This window comes from Pristiophorus japonicus, chromosome 9, assembly GCF_044704955.1.
Source record: "Pristiophorus japonicus isolate sPriJap1 chromosome 9, sPriJap1.hap1, whole genome shotgun sequence".
In the NCBI taxonomy this organism is placed as follows: domain Eukaryota; kingdom Metazoa; phylum Chordata; class Chondrichthyes; family Pristiophoridae; genus Pristiophorus; species Pristiophorus japonicus.
This window is the reverse complement of record NC_091985.1, coordinates 171,669,246-171,688,881: the sequence shown is the minus strand read 5'-3', so window position 1 is coordinate 171,688,881 and position 19,636 is coordinate 171,669,246.

Below are 19,636 nucleotides of genomic sequence, written 5' to 3'. Positions count from 1 at the left end.
TGGGAACAGGAGTGGGCCATTCAGTAACATGGGAACAGGAGTGGGTCATTCAATAAAATGGGAACAGGAGTAGGCCATTCAGTAACATGGGAACAGGAGTGGACCATTCAGTAACATGGGAACAGGAATAGGCCATTGAGTAACTTGGGAACAGGAGTGGGCATTCAGTAACATGGGAACAGGAGTAGGCCATTCAGAAACATGGGAACAGGAATAGGCCATTCAGTAACATGGGAACAGGAATAGGCCCTTCAGTAACATCGGAACAGAAGTAGGCCATTCAGTAACATTGGAACAGGAGTAGGCCATTCAGTAACATGGGAACAGGAATGGGCCATTCAGTATCATGGGTCCAGGAATAGGCCATTCAGTATCATGGGAACAGTAGTGGGCCATTCAGTAACATGGGGACAGGAGTAGGCCATTCAGCAGCATGGGAACAGGAGTGAGCCATTCGGTAATATTGGAACAGGAGTGGGCCATTCAGTAACATGAGAACAGGAGTAAGCCATTCAGTAACATGGGAACAGGAATAGGCCATTTAGTAACATGGGAAAAGGAGTAGGCCATTCAGTAAGACGGGAACAGGAGTAGGCCATTCAGTAACATGGAAACAGGAGTAGGCCATTCAGTAACTTGGGAATAGGAGTAGGCCATTCAGTAACATGGGAACAGGAATAGGCCATTAACTAACATGGGAACAGAAGTAGGCCATTCAGTAATATGGGAACAGGAGTGGGCCACTCAGTAACGTCGGAGCAGGAGTGGGCCATTCAGTAACATGGGAACAGGAGTAGGCCATTCAGAAACATGGGAATAGGTGTAGGCCATTCAGTAATATGGGAACAGGAATAGGCCATTCAGTAACTTGGGAACAGGAGTGGGCCATTCAGTAACATGTGAACAGGAGTAGGCCATTCAGAAACATGGGAACAGGAATAGGCCATTCAGTAACATGGGAACAGGAATAGGCCCTTCAGTAACATGGGAACAGAAGTAGGCCATTCAGTAACATGAGAATAGGATTAGGCCATTCAGTAATATGGGAACAGGAATAGGCCATTCAGTAAGTTGGGAACAGCAGTGGGCCATTCAGTAACATGGGAACAGGAGTAGGCCATTCAGAAACATGGGAACAGGAATAGGCCATTCAGTAACATGGGAACAGGAATAGGCCCTTCAGTAACATGGGAACAGAAGTAGGCCATTCAGTACCATGGGAACAGGAGTACGCCGTTCAGTAACATGGGAACAGGAATAGGCCATTCAGTAACATGGGAGCAGAAGTGGTCCATTCAGTAACACGGGAACAGGAGTCGGCCATTCAGTAACATGTGAACATGAGTGGGCCATTCAGTAACATAGGAACAGGATAGGCCATTCAGTAACATGGGAACAGGAGTAGGCCGTTCAGTAACATGGGAACAGGAATAGGCCATTCAGTAACATGGGAGCAGAAGTGGTCCATTCAGTAACACGGGAACAGGAGTCGGCCATTCAGTAACATGTGAACATGAGTGGGCCATTCAGTAACATAGGAACAGGATAGGCCATTCAGTAACATGGGAACAGGAGTGGGCCATTCAGTAACATAGGAACAGGAGTAGGCCATTCAGTAACATGGGAACAGGAGTGGGCCATTCAGTAACATAGGAACAGGAGTAGGCCATTCAGTAACATGGGAACAGGAGTGGGCCATTCAGTAACATAGGAACAGGAGTAGGCCATTCAGAAACATGGGAACAGGAGTGGGCCATTCAGTAACATGGGAACAGGAGTGGGCCATTCAGTAACAAGGACACAGGAGTAGGCCATTCTGTAAAATGGGAACAGGAGTGGGTCATTCAGTAAAATGGGAACAGGAGTGGGTCATTCAATAAAATGGGAACAGGAGTAGGCCATTCAGTAACATGGGAACAGGAATAGGACATTCAGTAACTTGGGATTAGGAGTAGGCCATTCAGTAACTTGGGAACAGGAGTGGGCCATTCAGTAAATTGGGAACAGGAGTGGGCCATTCAGTAACTTGTGAACAGGATTAAGGACATTCAGTAACATGGGGACAGGAGAAGGCCATTCAGTAACATGGGGACAGGAGTAGGCCATTTAGTAACTCGAGAACATGAGTCGGCCATTCAGTAACATGGGAACAGGAGTAGGCCATTCAGTAACTTGGGAACAGGAGTGGGCCATTCAATAACATGGGAACAGGAGTAGGCCATTCAGTAACATAGGAACAGCAGTGGGCCATTCAGTAACATGGGAACAGTAATGGGCCATTCAGCAACATGGGAACAGGAGTGGGCGATACAGTAACATGCGAACAGTAATGGGCCATTCAGTAACATGGGAACAGGAGTGGGCCATTCAGCAACATGGGAACAGGAGTGGGCCATTCAGTAACATGGGAACAGGAATAGGCCATTAACTAACATGGGAACAGAAGTAGGCCATTCAGTAATATGGGAACAGGAGTGGGCCACTCAGTAACGTCGGAGCAGGAGTGGGCCATTCAGTAACATGGGAACAGGAGTAGGCCATTCAGAAACATGGGAACAGCAATAGGACATTCAGTAACATGGGAACAGGAATAGGCCATTCAGTAACTTGGGAACAGAAGTAGGCCATTCAGTAACATGGGAATAGGAGTAGGCCATTCAGTAATATGGGAACAGGAATAGGCCATTCAGTAACTTGGGAACAGGAGTGGGCCATTCAGTAACATGGGAACAGGAGTAGGCCATTCAGAAACATGGGAACAGGAATAGGCCATTCAGGAACATGGGAACAGGAATAGGCCCTTCAGTAACATGGGAACAGAAGTAGGCCATTTAGTAACATGGGAACAGGAATAGGCCATTCAGTAACTTGGGAACAGGAGTGGGCCATTTAGTAACATGGGGACAGGAGTAGGCCATTCAGTAACATGGGAACAGGAGTGGGCATTCAGTAACAAGGAAACAGGAGTAGGCCATTCTGTAAAATGGGAACAGGAGTGGGCCATTCAGTAAAATGGGAACAGGAGTGGGTCATTCAATAAAATGGGAACAGGAGTAGGCCATTCAGTAACATGGGAACAGGAGTGGACCATTCAGTAACATGGGAACAGGAATAGACCATTGAGTAACTTGGGAACAGGAGTGGGCCATTCAGTAACATGGGAACAGAAGTAGGCCATTCAGTATCATGGGAACATGAATGGGCCATTCAGTAACATGGGGACAGGAGTAGGCCATTCAGCAGCATGGGAACAGGAGTGAGCCATTCGGTAATATTGGAACAGGAGTGGGCCATTTAGTAACATGAGAACAGGAGTAAGCCATTCAGTTACATGGGAACAGGAATAGGCCATTCAGTAACATGGGAAAATGAGTAGGCCATTCAGTAACATGGGAACAGGAGTAGGCCATTCAGTAACATGGAAACAGGAATAGGACATTCAGTAACTTGGGAACAGGAGTAGGCCATTCAGTAACTTGGGAACAGGAGTGGGCCATTCAGTAAATTGGGAACAGGAGTGGGCCATTCAGTAACTTGTGAACAGGATTAAGGACATTCAGTAACATGGGGACAGGAGAAGGCCATTCAGTAACATGGGGACAGGAGTAGGCCATTTAGTAACTCGAGAACATGAGTCGGCCATTTAGTAACATGGGAACAGGAGTAGGCCATTCAGTAACTTGGGAACAGGAGTGGGCCATTCAATAACATGGGAACAGGAGTAGGCCATTCAGTAACATGGGAACAGCAGTGGGCCATTCAGTAACATGGGAACAGGAGTGGGCCATTCAGTAACATGGGAACAGGAGTAGGCCATTCAGTAACATGGGAACAGGAGTGAGACATTCAGTAACATGGGAACAGGAGTGGGCCATTCAGTAACATGTGAACAGGAGTGGGCGATTCAGTAACATGGGAACAGTAATGGGCCATTCAGTAATATGGGAACAGTAATGGGCCATTCAGCAACATGGGAACAGGAGTGGGCCATTCAGTAACATGGGAACAGGAATAGGCCATTAACTAACATGGGAACAGAAGTAGGCCATTCAGTAATATGGGAACAGGAGTGGGCCACTCAGTAACGTCGGAGCAGGAGTGGGCCATTCAGTAACATGGGAACAGGAGTAGGCCATTCAGAAACATGGGAATTGGAGTAGGACATTCAGTAATATGGGAACAGGAATAGGCCATTCAGTAACTTGGGAACAGGAGTGGGCCATTCAGTAACATGGGAACAGGAGTAGGCCATTCAGAAACATGGGAACAGGAATAGGCCATTCAGTAACATGGGAACAGGAATAGGCCCTTCAGTAACATGGGAACAGAAGTAGGCCATTCAGTAATATGGGAATAGGAGTAGGCCATTCAGTAATATGGGAACAGGAATAGGCCATTCAGGAACTTGGGAACAGGAGTGGGCCATTCAGTAACATGGGAACAGGGGTAGGCCATTCAGAAACATGGGAACAGGAATAGGCCATTCAGTAACATGGGAACAGGAATAAGCCCTTCAGTAACATGGGAACAGGAGTAGGCCATTCTGTAACATGGGAACAGGAGTGGGCCATTCAGTAACATGGGAACAGGAGTGGGTCATTCAATAAAATGGGAACAGGAGTAGGCCATTCAGTAACATGGGAACAGGAGTGGACCATTCAGTAACATGGGAACAGGAATAGGCCATTGAGTAACTTGGGAACAGGAGTGGGCCATTCAGTAACATGGGAACAGGAGTAGGCCATTCAGAAACATGGGAACAGGAATAGGCCATTCAGTAACATGGGAACAGGAATAGGCCCTTCAGTAACATGGGAACAGAAGTAGGCCATTCAGTAACATTGGAACAGGAGTAGGCCATTCAGTAACATGGGAACAGGAATAGGCCATTCAGTATCATGGGTCCAGGAATAGGCCATTCAGTATCATGGGAACAGTAGTGGGCCATTCAGTAACATGGGGACAGGAGTAGGCCATTCAGCAGCATGGGAACAGGAGTGAGCCATTCGGTAATATTGGAACAGGAGTGGGCCATTCAGTAACATGAGAACAGGAGTAAGCCATTCAGTAACATGGGAACAGGAATAGGCCATTTAGTAACATGGGAAAAGGAGTAGGCCATTCAGTAAGACGGGAACAGGAGTAGGCCATTCAGTAACATGGAAACAGGAGTAGGCCATTCAGTAACTTGGGAATAGGAGTAGGCCATTCAGTAACTTGGGAACAGGAGTGGGCCATTCAGTAACATGGGAACAGGATTAAGGACATTCAGTAACATGGGGACAGGAGAAGGCCATTCAGTAACATGGGGACAGGAGTAGGCCATTTTGTAACTCGAGAACATGAGTCGGCCATTCAGTAACATGGGAACAGGAGTAGGCCATTCAGTAACTTGGGAACAGGAGTGGGCCATTCAGTAACATGGGAACAGCAGTGGGACATTCAGTAACATGGGAACAGCAGTGGGCCATTCAGTAACATGTGAACAGGAGTGGGTGATTCAGTAACATGGGAACAGTAATGGGCCATTCAGTAACATGGGAACAGGAGTGGGCCATTCAGTAACTTGGGAACAGGAGTGGGCCATTCAGTAACATGGGAACAGCAGTGGGACATTCAGTAACATGGGAACAGCAGTGGGCCATTCAGTAACATGTGAACAGGAGTGGGTGATTCAGTAACATGGGAACAGTAATGGGCCATTCAGTAACTTGGGAATAGGAGTAGGCCATTCAGTAACTTGGGAACAGGAGTGGGCCATTCAGTAAATTGGGAACAGGAGTGGGCCATTCAGTAACTTGTGAACAGGATTAAGGACATTCAGTAACATGGGGACAGGAGAAGGCCATTCAGTAACATGGGGACAGGAGTAGGCCATTTAGTAACTCGAGAACATGAGTCGGCCATTCAGTAACATGGGAACAGGAGGTCATTCAGTAACTTGGGAACAGGAGTGGGCCATTCAATAACATGGGAACCGGAGTAGGCCATTCAGTAACATGGGAACAGCAGTGGGCCATTCAGTAACATGGGAACAGGAGTGGGCCATTTAGTAACATGGGAACAGGAGTAGGCCATTCAGTAACATGGGAACAGGAGTGGGACATTCAGTAACATGGGAACAGGAGTGGGCCATTCAGTAACATGTGAACAGGAGTGGGCGATTCAGTAACATGGGAACAGTAATGGGACATTCAGTAACATGGGAACAGGAGTGGGCCATTCAGCAACATGGGAACAGGAGTGGGCCATTCAGTAAAATGGGAACAGGAATAGGCCATTAACTAACATGGGAACAGAAGTAGGCCATTCAGTAATATGGGAACAGGAGTGGGCCACTCAGTAACGTCGGAGCAGGAGTGGGACATTCAGTAACATGGGAACAGGAGTGGGCCATTCAGTAACATGTGAACAGGAGTGGGCCATTCAGTAACATGTGAACAGGAGTGGGCGATTTAGTAACATGGGAACAGTAATGGGCCATTCAGTAACATGGGAACAGGAGTGGGCCATTCAGCAACATGGGAACAGGAGTGGGCCATTCAGTAACATGGGAACAGGAATAGGCCATTCAGTAACATGGGAACAGGAGTGGGCCATTCAGTAACATGGGAACAGGAATAGGCCATTAACTAACATGGGAACAGAAGTAGGCCATTCAGTAATATGGGAACAGGAGTGGGCCACTCAGTAACGTCGGAGCAGGAGTGGGCCATTCAGTAACATGGGGACAGGAGTAGGCCATTCAGAAACATGGGAATAGGAGTAGGCCATTCAGTAATATGGGAACAGGAATAGGCCATTCAGTAACTTGGGAACAGGAGTGGGCCATTCAGTAACATGGGAACAGGAGTAGGCCATTCAGAAACATGGGAACAGGAATAGGCCATTCAGTAACATGGGAACAGGAATAGGCCCTTCAGTAACATGGGAACAGAAGTAGGCCATTCAGTAACATGGGAATAGGAGTAGGCCATTCAGTAACATGGGAACAGGAATAGGCCATTCAGTAACTTGGGAACAAGATTGGGCCATTCAGCAACATGGGAACAGGAGAAGGCCATTCAGAAACATGGGAACAGGAATAGGCCATTCAGTAACATGGGAACAGGAATAGGCCCTTCAGTAACATGGGAACAGAAGTAGGCCATTCAGTAACATGGGAACAGGAGTAGGCCGTTCAGTAACATGGGAACAGGAATAGGCCATTCAGTAACATGGGATCAGAAGTGGTCCATTCAGTAACACGGGAACAGGAGTCGGCCATTCAGTAACATGTGAACATGAGTGGGCCATTCAGTAACATAGGAACAGGATAGGCCATTCAGTAACATGGGAACAGGAGTGGGCCATTCAGTAACACAGGAACAGGAGTAGGCCATTCAGTAACATGGGAACAGGAGTGGGCCATTCAGTAACATAGGAACAGGAGTAGGCCATTCAGTAACATGGGAACAGGAGTGGGCCATTCAGTAACATAGGAACAGGAGTAGGCCATTCAGAAACATGGGAACAGGAGTGGGCCATTCAGTAACATGGGAACAGGAGTGGGCCATTCAGTAACATGGGAACAGGAGTAGGCCATTCTGTAAAATGGGAACAGGAGTGGGCCATTCAGTAAAATGGGAACAGGAATAGGCCATTCAGTAACATGGGAACAGGAGTGGACCATTCAGTAACATGGGAACAGGAATAGGCCATTGAGTAACTTGGGAACAGGAGTGGGCCATTCAGTAACATGGGAACAGAAGTAGACCATTCAGTATCATGGGAACAGGAGTGGGCCATTCAGTAACATGGGGACAGGAGTAGGCCATTCAGTAATATGGGAACAGGAGTGGGCCACTCAGTAACGTCGGAGCAGGAGTGGGCCATTCAGTAACATGCGAACAGGAGTAGGCCATTCAGAAACATGGGAACAGGAGTAGGCCATTCAGTAACATGGAAACAGGAATAGGACATTCAGTAACTTGGGAATAGGAGTAGGCCATTCAGTAACTTGGGAACAGGAGTGGGCCATTCAGTAAATTGGGAACAGGAGTGGGCCATTCAGTAACTTGTGAACAGGATTAAGGACATTCAGTAACATGGGGACAGGAGAAGGCCATTCAGTAACATGGGGACAGGAGTAGGCCATTTAGTAACTCGAGAACATGAGTCGGCCATTCAGTAACATGGGAACAGGAGTAGGCCATTCAGTAACTTGGGAACAGGAGTGGGCCATTCAATAACATGGGAACAGGAGTAGGCCATTCAGTAACATGGGAACAGCAGTGGGCCATTCAGTAACATGGGAACAGGAGTGGGCCATTCAGTAACATGGGAACAGGAGTAGGCCATTCAGTAACATGGGAACAGGAGTGGGACATTCAGTAACATGGGAACAGGAGTGGGACATTCAGTAACATGTGAACAGGAGTGGGCGATTCAGTAACATGGGAACAGTAATGGGACATTCAGTAACATGGGAACAGGAGTGGGCCATTCAGCAACATGGGAACAGGAGTGGGCCATTCAGTAACATGGGAACAGGAATAGGCCATTAACTAACATGGGAACAGAAGTAGGCCATTCAGTAATATGGGAACAGGAGTGGGCCACTCAGTAACGTCGGAGCAGGAGTGGGACATTCAGTAACATGGGAACAGGAGTGGGCCATTCAGTAACATGTGAACAGGAGTGGGCCATTCAGTAACATGTGAACAGGAGTGGGCGATTTAGTAACATGGGAACAGTAATGGGCCATTCAGTAACATGGGAACAGGAGTGGGCCATTCAGCAACATGGGAACAGGAGTGGGCCATTCAGTAACATGGGAACAGGAATAGGCCATTCAGTAACATGGGAACAGGAGTGGGCCATTCAGTAACATGGGAACAGGAATAGGCCATTAACTAACATGGGAACAGAAGTAGGCCATTCAGTAATATGGGAACAGGAGTGGGCCACTCAGTAACGTCGGAGCAGGAGTGGGCCATTCAGTAACATGGGAACAGGAGTAGGCCATTCAGAAACATGGGAATAGGAGTAGGCCATTCAGTAATATGGGAACAGGAATAGGCCATTCAGTAACTTGGGAACAGGAGTGGGCCATTCAGTAACATGGGAACAGGAGTAGGCCATTCAGAAACATGGGAACAGGAATAGGCCATTCAGTAACTTGGGAACAAGATTGGGCCATTCAGCAACATGGGAACAGGAGTAGGCCATTCAGAAACATGGGAACAGGAATAGGCCATTCAGTAACATGGGAACAGGAATAGGCCCTTCAGTAACATGGGAACAGAAGTAGGCCATTCAGTAACATGGGAACAGGAATAGGCCGTTCAGTAACATGGGAACAGGAATAGGCCATTCAGTAACATGGGAGCAGAAGTGGTCCATTCAGTAACACGGGAACAGGAGTCGGCCATTCAGTAACATGTGAACATGAGTGGGCCATTCAGTAACATAGGAACAGGTAGGCCATTCAGTAACATGGGAACAGGAGTGGGCCATTCAGTAACATAGGAACAGGAGTAGGCCATTCAGTAACATGGGAACAGGAGTGGGCCATTCAGTAACATAGGAACAGGAGTAGGCCATTCAGTAACATGGGAAGAGGAGTGGGCCATTCAGTAACATAGGAACAGGAGTAGGCCATTCAGAAACATGGGAACAGGAGTGGGCCATTCAGTAACATGGGAACAGGAGTGGGCCATTCAGTAACATGGGAACAGGAGTAGGCCATTCTGTAAAATGGGAACAGGAGTGGGCCATTCAGTAAAATGGGAACAGGAGTAGGCCATTCAGTAACATGGGAACAGGAGTGGACCATTCAGTAACATGGGAACAGGAATAGGCCATTGAGTAACTTGGGAACAGGAGTGGGCCATTCAGTAACATGGGAACAGAAGTAGGCCATTCAGTATCATGGGAACAGGAGTGGGCCATTCAGTAACATGGGGACAGGAGTAGGCCATTCAGCAGCATGGGAACAGGAGTGAGCCATTCGGTAATATTGGAAAAGGAGTGGGCCATTTAGTAACATGAGAACAGGAGTAAGCCATTCAGTAACATGGGAACAGGAATAGGCCATTCAGTAACATGGGAAAATGAGTAGGCCATTCAGTAACATGGGAACAGGAGTAGGCCATTCAGTAACATGGAAACAGGAATAGGACATTCAGTAACTTGGGAATAGGAGTAGGCCATTCAGTAACTTGGGAACAGGAGTGGGCCATTCAGTAAATTGGGAACAGGAGTGGGCCATTCAGTAACTTGTGAACAGGATTAAGGACATTTAGTAACATGGGGACAGGAGAAGGCCATTCAGTAACATGGGGACAGGAGCAGGCCATTTAGTAACTCGAGAACATGAGTCGGCCATTCAGTAACATGGGAACAGGAGTAGGCCATTCAGTAACATGGGAACAGGAGTGGGCCATTCAATAACATGGGAACAGGAGTAGGCCATTAAGTAACATGGGAACAGCAGTGGGCCATTCAGTAACATGGGAACAGGAGTGGGCCATTCAGTAACATGTGAACAGGAGTGGGCGATTCAGTAACATGGGAACAGTAATGGGCCATTCAGTAACATGGGAACAGGAGTGGGCCATTCAGCAACATGGGAACAGGAATGGGCCATTCAGTAACATGGGAACAGGAATAGACCATTAACTAACATGCGAACAGAAGTAGGCCATTCAGTAATATGGGAACAGGAGTGGGCCACTCAGTAACGTCGGAGCAGGAGTGGGACATTCAGTAACATGGGAACAGGAGTGGGCCATTCAGTAACATGTGAACAGGAGTGGGCCATTCAGTAACATGTGAACAGGAGTGGGCGATTTAGTAACATGGGAACAGTAATGGGCCATTCAGTAACATGGGAACAGGAGTGGGCCATTCAGCAACATGGGAACAGGAGTGGGCCATTCAGTAACATGGGAACAGGAATAGGCCATTCACTAACATGGGAACAGGAGTGGGCCATTCAGTAACATGGGAACAAGAATAGGCCATTAACTAACATGGGAACAGAAGTAGGCCATTCAGTAATATGGGAACAGGAGTGGGCCACTCAGTAACGTCGGAGCAGGAGTGGGCCATTCAGTAACATGGGAACAGGAGTAGGCCATTCAGAAACATGGGAATAGGAGTAGGCCATTCAGTAACATGGGAACAGGAATAGGCCATTCAGTATCATGGGTCCAGGAATAGGCCATTCAGTATCATGGGAACAGGAGTGGGCCATTCAGTAACATGGAGACAGGAGTAGGCCATTCAGCAGCATGGGAACAGGAGTGAGCCATTCGGTAATATTGGAACAGGAGTGGGCCATTCAGTAACTTGTGAACAGGATTAAGGACATTCAGTAACATGGGGACAGGAGAAGGCCATTCAGTAACATGGGGACAGGAGTAGGCCATTTAGTAACTCGAGAACATGAGTCGGCCATTCAGTAACATGGGAACAGCAGTGGGCCATTCAGTAACATGGGAACAGCAGTGGGCCATTCAGTAACATGGGAACAGGAGTGGGCCATTCAGTAACATGGCAACAGGAGTAGGCCATTCAGTAGCATGGGAACAGGAGTGGGACATTCAGTAACATGGGAACAGGAGTGGGCCATTCAGTAACATGTGAACAGGAGTGGGCCATTCAGTAACATGTGAACAGGAGTGGGCGATTCAGTAACATGGGAACAGTAATGGGCCATTCAGTAACATGGGAACAGGAGTGGGCCATTCAGCAACATGGGAACAGGAGTGGGCCATTCAGTAACATGGGAACAGGAATAGGCCATTCACTAACATGGGAACAGGAGTGGGCCATTCAGTGACATGGGAACAGGAATAGGCAATTAACTAACATGGGAACAGAAGTAGGCCATTCAGTAATATGGGAACAGGAGTGGGCCACTCAGTAACGTCGGAGCAGGAGTGGGCCATTCAGTAACATGGGAACAGGAGTAGGCCATTCAGAAACATGGGAATTGGAGTAGGACATTCAGTAATATGGGAACAGGAATAGGCCATTCAGTAAGTTGGGAACAGGAGTGGGCCATTCAGTAACATGGGAACAGGAGTAGGCCATTCAGAAACATGGGAACAGGAATAGGCCATTCAGTAACATGGGAACAGGAATAGGCCCTTCAGTAACATGGGAACAGAAGTAGGCCATTCAGTAACATGGGAATAGGAGTAGGCCATTCAGTAATATGGGAACAGGAATAGGCCATTCAGGAACTTGGGAACAGGAGTGGGCCATTCAGTAACATGGGAACAGGGGTAGGCCATTCAGAAACATGGGAACAGGAATAGGCCATTCAGTAACATGGGAACAGGAATAAGCCCTTCAGTAAATGGGAACAGGAGTAGGCCATTCTGTAACATTGGAACAGGAGTGGGCCATTCAGTAACATGGGAACAGGAGTGGGTCATTCAATAAAATGGGAACAGGAGTAGGCCATTCAGTAACATGGGAACAGGAGTGGACCATTCAGTAACATGGGAACAGGAATAGGCCATTGAGTAACTTGGGAACAGGAGTGGGCCATTCAGTAACATGGGAACAGGAGTAGGCCATTCAGAAACATGAGAACAGGAATAGGCCATTCAGTAACATGGGAACAGGAATAGGCCCTTCAGTAACATGGGAACAGAAGTAGGCCATTCAGTAACATTGGAACAGGAGTAGGCCATTCAGTAACATGGGAACAGGAATAGGCCATTCAGTATCATGGGTCCAGGAATAGGCCATTCAGTATCATGGGAACAGTAGTGGGCCATTCAGTAACATGGGGACAGGAGTAGGCCATTCAGCAGCATGGGAACAGGAGTGAGCCATTCGGTAATATTGGAACAGGAGTGGGCCATTCAGTAACATGAGAACAGGAGTAAGCCATTCAGTAACATGGGAACAGGAATAGGCCATTCAGTAACATGGGAAAAGGAGTAGGCCATTCAGTAAGACGGGAACAGGAGTAGGCCATTCAGTAACATGGAAACAGGAGTAGGCCATTCAGTAACTTGGGAATAGGAGTAGGCCATTCAGTAACTTGGGAACAGGAGTGGGCCATTCAGTAACTTGTGAACAGGATTAAGGACATTCACTAACATGGGGACAGGAGAAGTCCATTCAGTAACATGGGGACAGGAGTAGGCCATTTTGTAACTCGAGAACATGAGTCGGCCATTCAGTAACATGGGAACAGGAGTAGGCCATTCAGTAACTTGGGAACAGGAGTGGGCCATTCAGTAACATGGGAACAGCAGTGGGACATTCAGTAACATGGGAACAGCAGTGGGCCATTCAGTAACATGGGAACAGGAGTGGGCCATTCAGTAACATGGGAACAGGAGTAGGCCATTCAGTAGCATGGGAACAGGAGTGGGACATTCAGTAACAAGGGAACAGGAGTGGGCCATTCAGTAACATGTGAACAGGAGTGGGTGATTCAGTAACATGGGAACAGTAATGGGCCATTCAGTAACATGGGAACAGGAGTGGGCCATTCAGCAACATGGGAACAGGAGTGGGCCATTCAGCAACATGGGAACAGGAGTGGGCCATTCAGTAACATGGGAACAGGAATAGGCCATTCGCTATCATGGGAACAGGAGTGGGCCATTCAGTAACATGGGAACAGGAATAGGCCATTAACTAACAAGGGAACAGAAGTAGGCCATTCAGTAATATGGGAACAGGAGTGGGCCACTCAGTAACGTCGGAGCAGGAGTGGGCCATTCAGTAACATGGGAACAGGAGTAGGCCATTCAGAAACATGGGAATAGGAGTAGGCCATTCAGTAATATGGGAACAGGAATAGGCCATTCAGTAACTTGGGAACAGGAGTGGGCCATTCAGTAACATGGGAACAGGAGTAGGCCATTCAGAAACATGGGAACAGGAATAGGCCATTCAGTAACATGTGAACAGGAATAGGCCCTTCAGTAACATGGGAACAGAAGTCGGCCATTCAGTAACATGGGAATAGGAATAGGCCATTCATTAATATGGGAACAGGAATAGGCCATTCAGGAACTTGGGAACAGGAGTGGGCCATTCAGTAACATGGGAACAGAGGTAGGCCATTCAGAAACATGGGAACAGGAATAGGCCATTCAGTAACATGGGAACAAGAATAGGCCCTTCAGTAACATGGGAACAGAAGGAGGCCATTCAGTAACATGGGAACAGGAGAAGGCCGTTCAGTAACATGGGAACAGGAATAGGCCATTCAGTAACATGGGAGCAGAAGTGGTCCATTCAGTAACACGGGAACAGGAGTCGGCCATTCAATAACATGTGAACATGAGTGGGCCATTCATTAACATAGGAACAGGATAGGCCATTCAGTAACATGGGAACAGGAATGGGCCATTCAGTCACATAGGAACAGGAGTAGGCCATTCAGTAACATGGGAACAGGAGTGGGCCATTCAGTAACAGGGGAACAAGAGTGGGCCATTCAGTAACATAGGAACAGGAGTAGGCCATTCAGAAACATGGGAACAGGAGTGGGCCATTCATTAACATAGGAACAGGATAGGCCATTCAGTAACATGGGAACAGGAGTGGGCCATTCAGTAACATGGGAACAGGAGTGGGCCATTCAGTAACATAGGAACAGGAGTAGGCCATTCAGAAACATGGGAACAGGAGTGGGCCATTCAGTAACATGGGAACAGGAGTGGGCCATTCAGTAACATGGGAACAGGAATAGGCCATTCACTAACATGGGAACAGGAGTGGGCCATTCAGTAACATGGGAACAGGAATAGGCCATTAACTAACATGGGAACAGAAGTAGGCCATTCAGTAATATGGGAACAGGAGTGGGCCACTCAGTAAGGTCGGAGCAGGACTGGGCCATTCAGTAACATGGGAACAGGAGTAGGCCATTCAGAAACATGGGAATAGGAGTAGGCCATTCAGTAATATGGGAACAGGAATAGGCCATTCAGTAACTTGGGAACAGGAGTGGGCCATTCAGTAACATGTGAACAGGAGTAGGCCATTCAGAAACATGGGAACAGGAATAGGCCATTCAGTAACATGGGAACAGGAATAGGCCCTTCAGTAACATGGGAACAGAAGTAGGCCATTCAGTAACATGAGAATAGGATTAGGCCATTCAGTAATATGGGAACAGGAATAGGCCATTCAGTAAGTTGGGAACAGCAGTGGGCCATTCAGTAACATGGGAACAGGAGTAGGCCATTCAGAAACATGGGAACAGGAATAGGCCATTCAGTAACATGGGAACAGGAATAGGCCCTTCAGTAACATGGGAACAGAAGTAGGCCATTCAGTACCATGGGAACAGGAGTACGCCGTTCAGTAACATGGGAACAGGAATAGGCCATTCAGTAACATGGGAGCAGAAGTGGTCCATTCAGTAACACGGGAACAGGAGTCGGCCATTCAGTAACATGTGAACATGAGTGGGCCATTCAGTAACATAGGAACAGGATAGGCCATTCAGTAACTTGGGAACAGGAGTAGGCCGTTCAGTAACATGGGAACAGGAATAGGCCATTCAGTAACATGGGAGCAGAAGTGGTCCATTCAGTAACACGGGAACAGGAGTCGGCCATTCAGTAACATGTGAACATGAGTGGGCCATTCAGTAACATAGGAACAGGATAGGCCATTCAGTAACATGGGAACAGGAGTGGGCCATTCAGTAACATAGGAACAGGAGTAGGCCATTCAGTAACATGGGAACAGGAGTGGGCCATTCAGTAACATAGGAACAGGAGTAGGCCATTCAGTAACATGGGAACAGGAGTGGGCCATTCAGTAACATAGGAACAGGAGTAGGCCATTCAGAAACATGGGAACAGGAGTGGGCCATTCAGTAACATGGGAACAGGAGTGGGCCATTCAGTAACAAGGACACAGGAGTAGGCCATTCTGTAAAATGGGAACAGGAGTGGGCCATTCAGTAAAATGGGAACAGGAGTGGGTCATTCAATAAAATGGGAACAGGAGTAGGCCATTCAGTAACATGGGAACAGGAGTGGACCATTCAGTAACATGGGAACAGGAATAGGCCATTGAGTAACTTGGGAACAGGAGTGGGCCATTCAGTAACATGGGAACAGAAGTAGGCCATTCAGTATCATGGGAACAGGAGTGGGCCATTCAGTAACATGGGGACAGGAGTAGGCCATTCAGCAGCATGGGAACAGGAGTGAGCCATTCAGTAACATGGGAACAGGAGTAGGCCATTCAGTAACATGGAAACAGGAATAGGACATTCAGTAACTTGGGATTAGGAGTAGGCCATTCAGTAACTTGGGAACAGGAGTGGGCCATTCAGTAAATTGGGAACAGGAGTGGGCCATTCAGTAACTTGTGAACAGGATTAAGGACATTCAGTAACATGGGGACAGGAGAAGGCCATTCAGTAACATGGGGACAGGAGTAGGCCATTTAGTAACTCGAGAACATGAGTCGGCCATTCAGTAACATGGGAACAGGAGTAGGCCATTCAGTAACTTGGGAACAGGAGTGGGCCATTCAATAACATGGGAACAGGAGTGGGCGATTCAGTAACATGCGAACAGTAATGGGCCATTCAGTAACATGGGAACAGGAGTGGGCCATTCAGCAACATGGGAACAGGAGTGGGCCATTCAGTAACATGGGAACAGGAATAGGCCATTAACTAACATGGGAACAGAAGTAGGCCATTCAGTAATATGGGAACAGGAGTGGGCCACTCAGTAACGTCGGAGCAGGAGTGGGCCATTCAGTAACATGGGAACAGGAGTAGGCCATTCAGAAACATGGGAACAGCAATAGGACATTCAGTAACATGGGAACAGGAATAGGCCCTTCAGTAACATGGGAACAGAAGTAGGCCATTCAGTAACATGGGAATAGGAGTAGGCCATTCAGTAATATGGGAACAGGAATAGGCCATTCAGTAACTTGGGAACAGGAGTGGGCCATTCAGTAACATGGGAACAGGAGTAGGCCATTCAGAAACATGGGAACAGGAGTGAGCCATTCAGGAACATGGGAACAGGAATAGGCCCTTCAGTAACATGGGAACAGAAGTAGGCCATTTAGTAACATGGGAACAGGAATAGGCCATTCAGTAACTTGGGAACAGGAGTGGGCCATTTAGTAACATGGGGACAGGAGTAGGCCATTCAGTAACATGGGAACAGGAGTGGGCATTCAGTAACAAGGAAACAGGAGTAGGACATTCTGTAAAATGGGAACAGGAGTGGGCCATTCAGTAAAATGGGAACAGGAGTGGGTCATTCAATAAAATGGGAACAGGAGTAGGCCATTCAGTAACATGGGAACAGGAGTGGACCATTCAGTAACATGGGAACAGGAATAGACCATTGAGTAACTTGGGAACAGGAGTGGGCCATTCAGTAACATGGGAACAGAAGTAGGCCATTCAGTATCATGGGAACATGAATGGGCCATTCAGTAACATGGGGACAGGAGTAGGCCATTCAGCAGCATGGGAACAGGAGTGAGCCATTCGGTAATATTGGAACAGGAGTGGGCCATTTAGTAACATGAGAACAGGAGTAAGCCATTCAGTTACATGGGAACAGGAATAGGCCATTCAGTAACATGGGAAAATGAGTAGGCCATTCAGTAACATGGGAACAGGAGTAGGCCATTCAGTAACATGGAAACAGGAATAGGACATTCAGTAACTTGGGAATAGGAGTAGGCCATTCAGTAACTTGGGAACAGGAGTGGGCCATTCAGTAAATTGGGAACAGGAGTGGGCCATTCAGTAACTTGTGAACAGGATTAAGGACATTCAGTAACATGGGGACAGGAGAAGGCCATTCAGTAACATGGGGACAGGAGTAGGCCATTTAGTAACTCGAGAACATGAGTCGGCCATTTAGTAACATGGGAACAGGAGTAGGCCATTCAGTAACTTGGGAACAGGAGTGGGCCATTCAATAACATGGGAACAGGAGTAGGCCATTCAGTAACATGGGAACAGCAGTGGGCCATTCAGTAACATGGGAACAGGAGTGGGCCATTCAGTAACATGGGAACAGGAGTAGGCCATTCAGTAACATGGGAACAGGAGTGAGACATTCAGTAACATGGGAACAGGAGTGGGCCATTCAGTAACATGTGAACAGGAGTGGGCGATTCAGTAACATGGGAACAGTAATGGGCCATTCAGTAATATGGGAACAGTAATGGGCCATTCAGCAACATGGGAACAGGAGTGGGCCATTCAGTAACATGGGAACAGGAATAGGCCATTAACTAACATGGGAACAGAAGTAGGCCATTCAGTAATATGGGAACAGGAGTGGGCCACTCAGTAACGTCGGAGCAGGAGTGGGCCATTCAGTAACATGGGAACAGGAGTAGGCCATTCAGAAACATGGGAATTGGAGTAGGACATTCAGTAATATGGGAACAGGAATAGGCCATTCAGTAACTTGGGAACAGGAGTGGGCCATTCAGTAACATGGGAACAGGAGTAGGCCATTCAGAAACATGGGAACAGGAATAGGCCATTCAGTAACATGGGAACAGGAATAGGCCCTTCAGTAACATGGGAACAGAAGTAGGCCATTCAGTAATATGGGAATAGGAGTAGGCCATTCAGTAATATGGGAACAGGAATAGGCCATTCAGGAACTTGGGAACAGGAGTGGGCCATTCAGTAACATGGGAACAGGGGTAGGCCATTCAGAAACATGGGAACAGGAATAGGCCATTCAGTAACATGGGAACAGGAATAAGCCCTTCAGTAACATGGGAACAGGAGTAGGCCATTCTGTAACATGGGAACAGGAGTGGGCCATTCAGTAACATGGGAACAGGAGTGGGTCATTCAATAAAATGGGAACAGGAGTAGGCCATTCAGTAACATGGGAACAGGAGTGGACCATTCAGTAACATGGGAACAGGAATAGGCCATTGAGTAACTTGGGAACAGGAGTGGGCCATTCAGTAACATGGGAACAGGAGTAGGCCATTCAGAAACATGGGAACAGGAATAGGCCATTCAGTAACATGGGAACAGGAATAGGCCCTTCAGTAACATGGGAACAGAAGTAGGCCATTCAGTAACATTGGAACAGGAGTAGGCCATTCAGTAACATGGGAACAGGAATAGGCCATTCAGTATCATGGGTCCAGGAATAGGCCATTCAGTATCATGGGAACAGTAGTGGGCCATTCAGTAACATGGGGACAGGAGTAGGCCATTCAGCAGCATGGGAACAGGAGTGAGCCATTCGGTAATATTGGAACAGGAGTGGGCCATTCAGTAACATGAGAACAGGAGTAAGCCATTCAGTAACATGGGAACAGGAGTAGGCCATTCAGTAACATGGAAACAGGAGTAGGCCATTCAGTAACTTGGGAATAGGAGTAGGCCATTCAGTAACTTGGGAACAGGAGTGGGCCATTCAGTAACTTGTGAACAGGATTAAGGACATTCACTAACATGGGGACAGGAGAAGGCCATTGAGTAACATGGGGACAGGAGTAGGCCATTTTGTAACTCGAGAACATGAGTCGGCCATTCAGTAACATGGGAACAGGAGTAGGCCATTCAGTAACTTGGGAACAGGAGTGGGCCATTCAGTAACATGGGAACAGCAGTGGGACATTCAGTAACATGGGAACA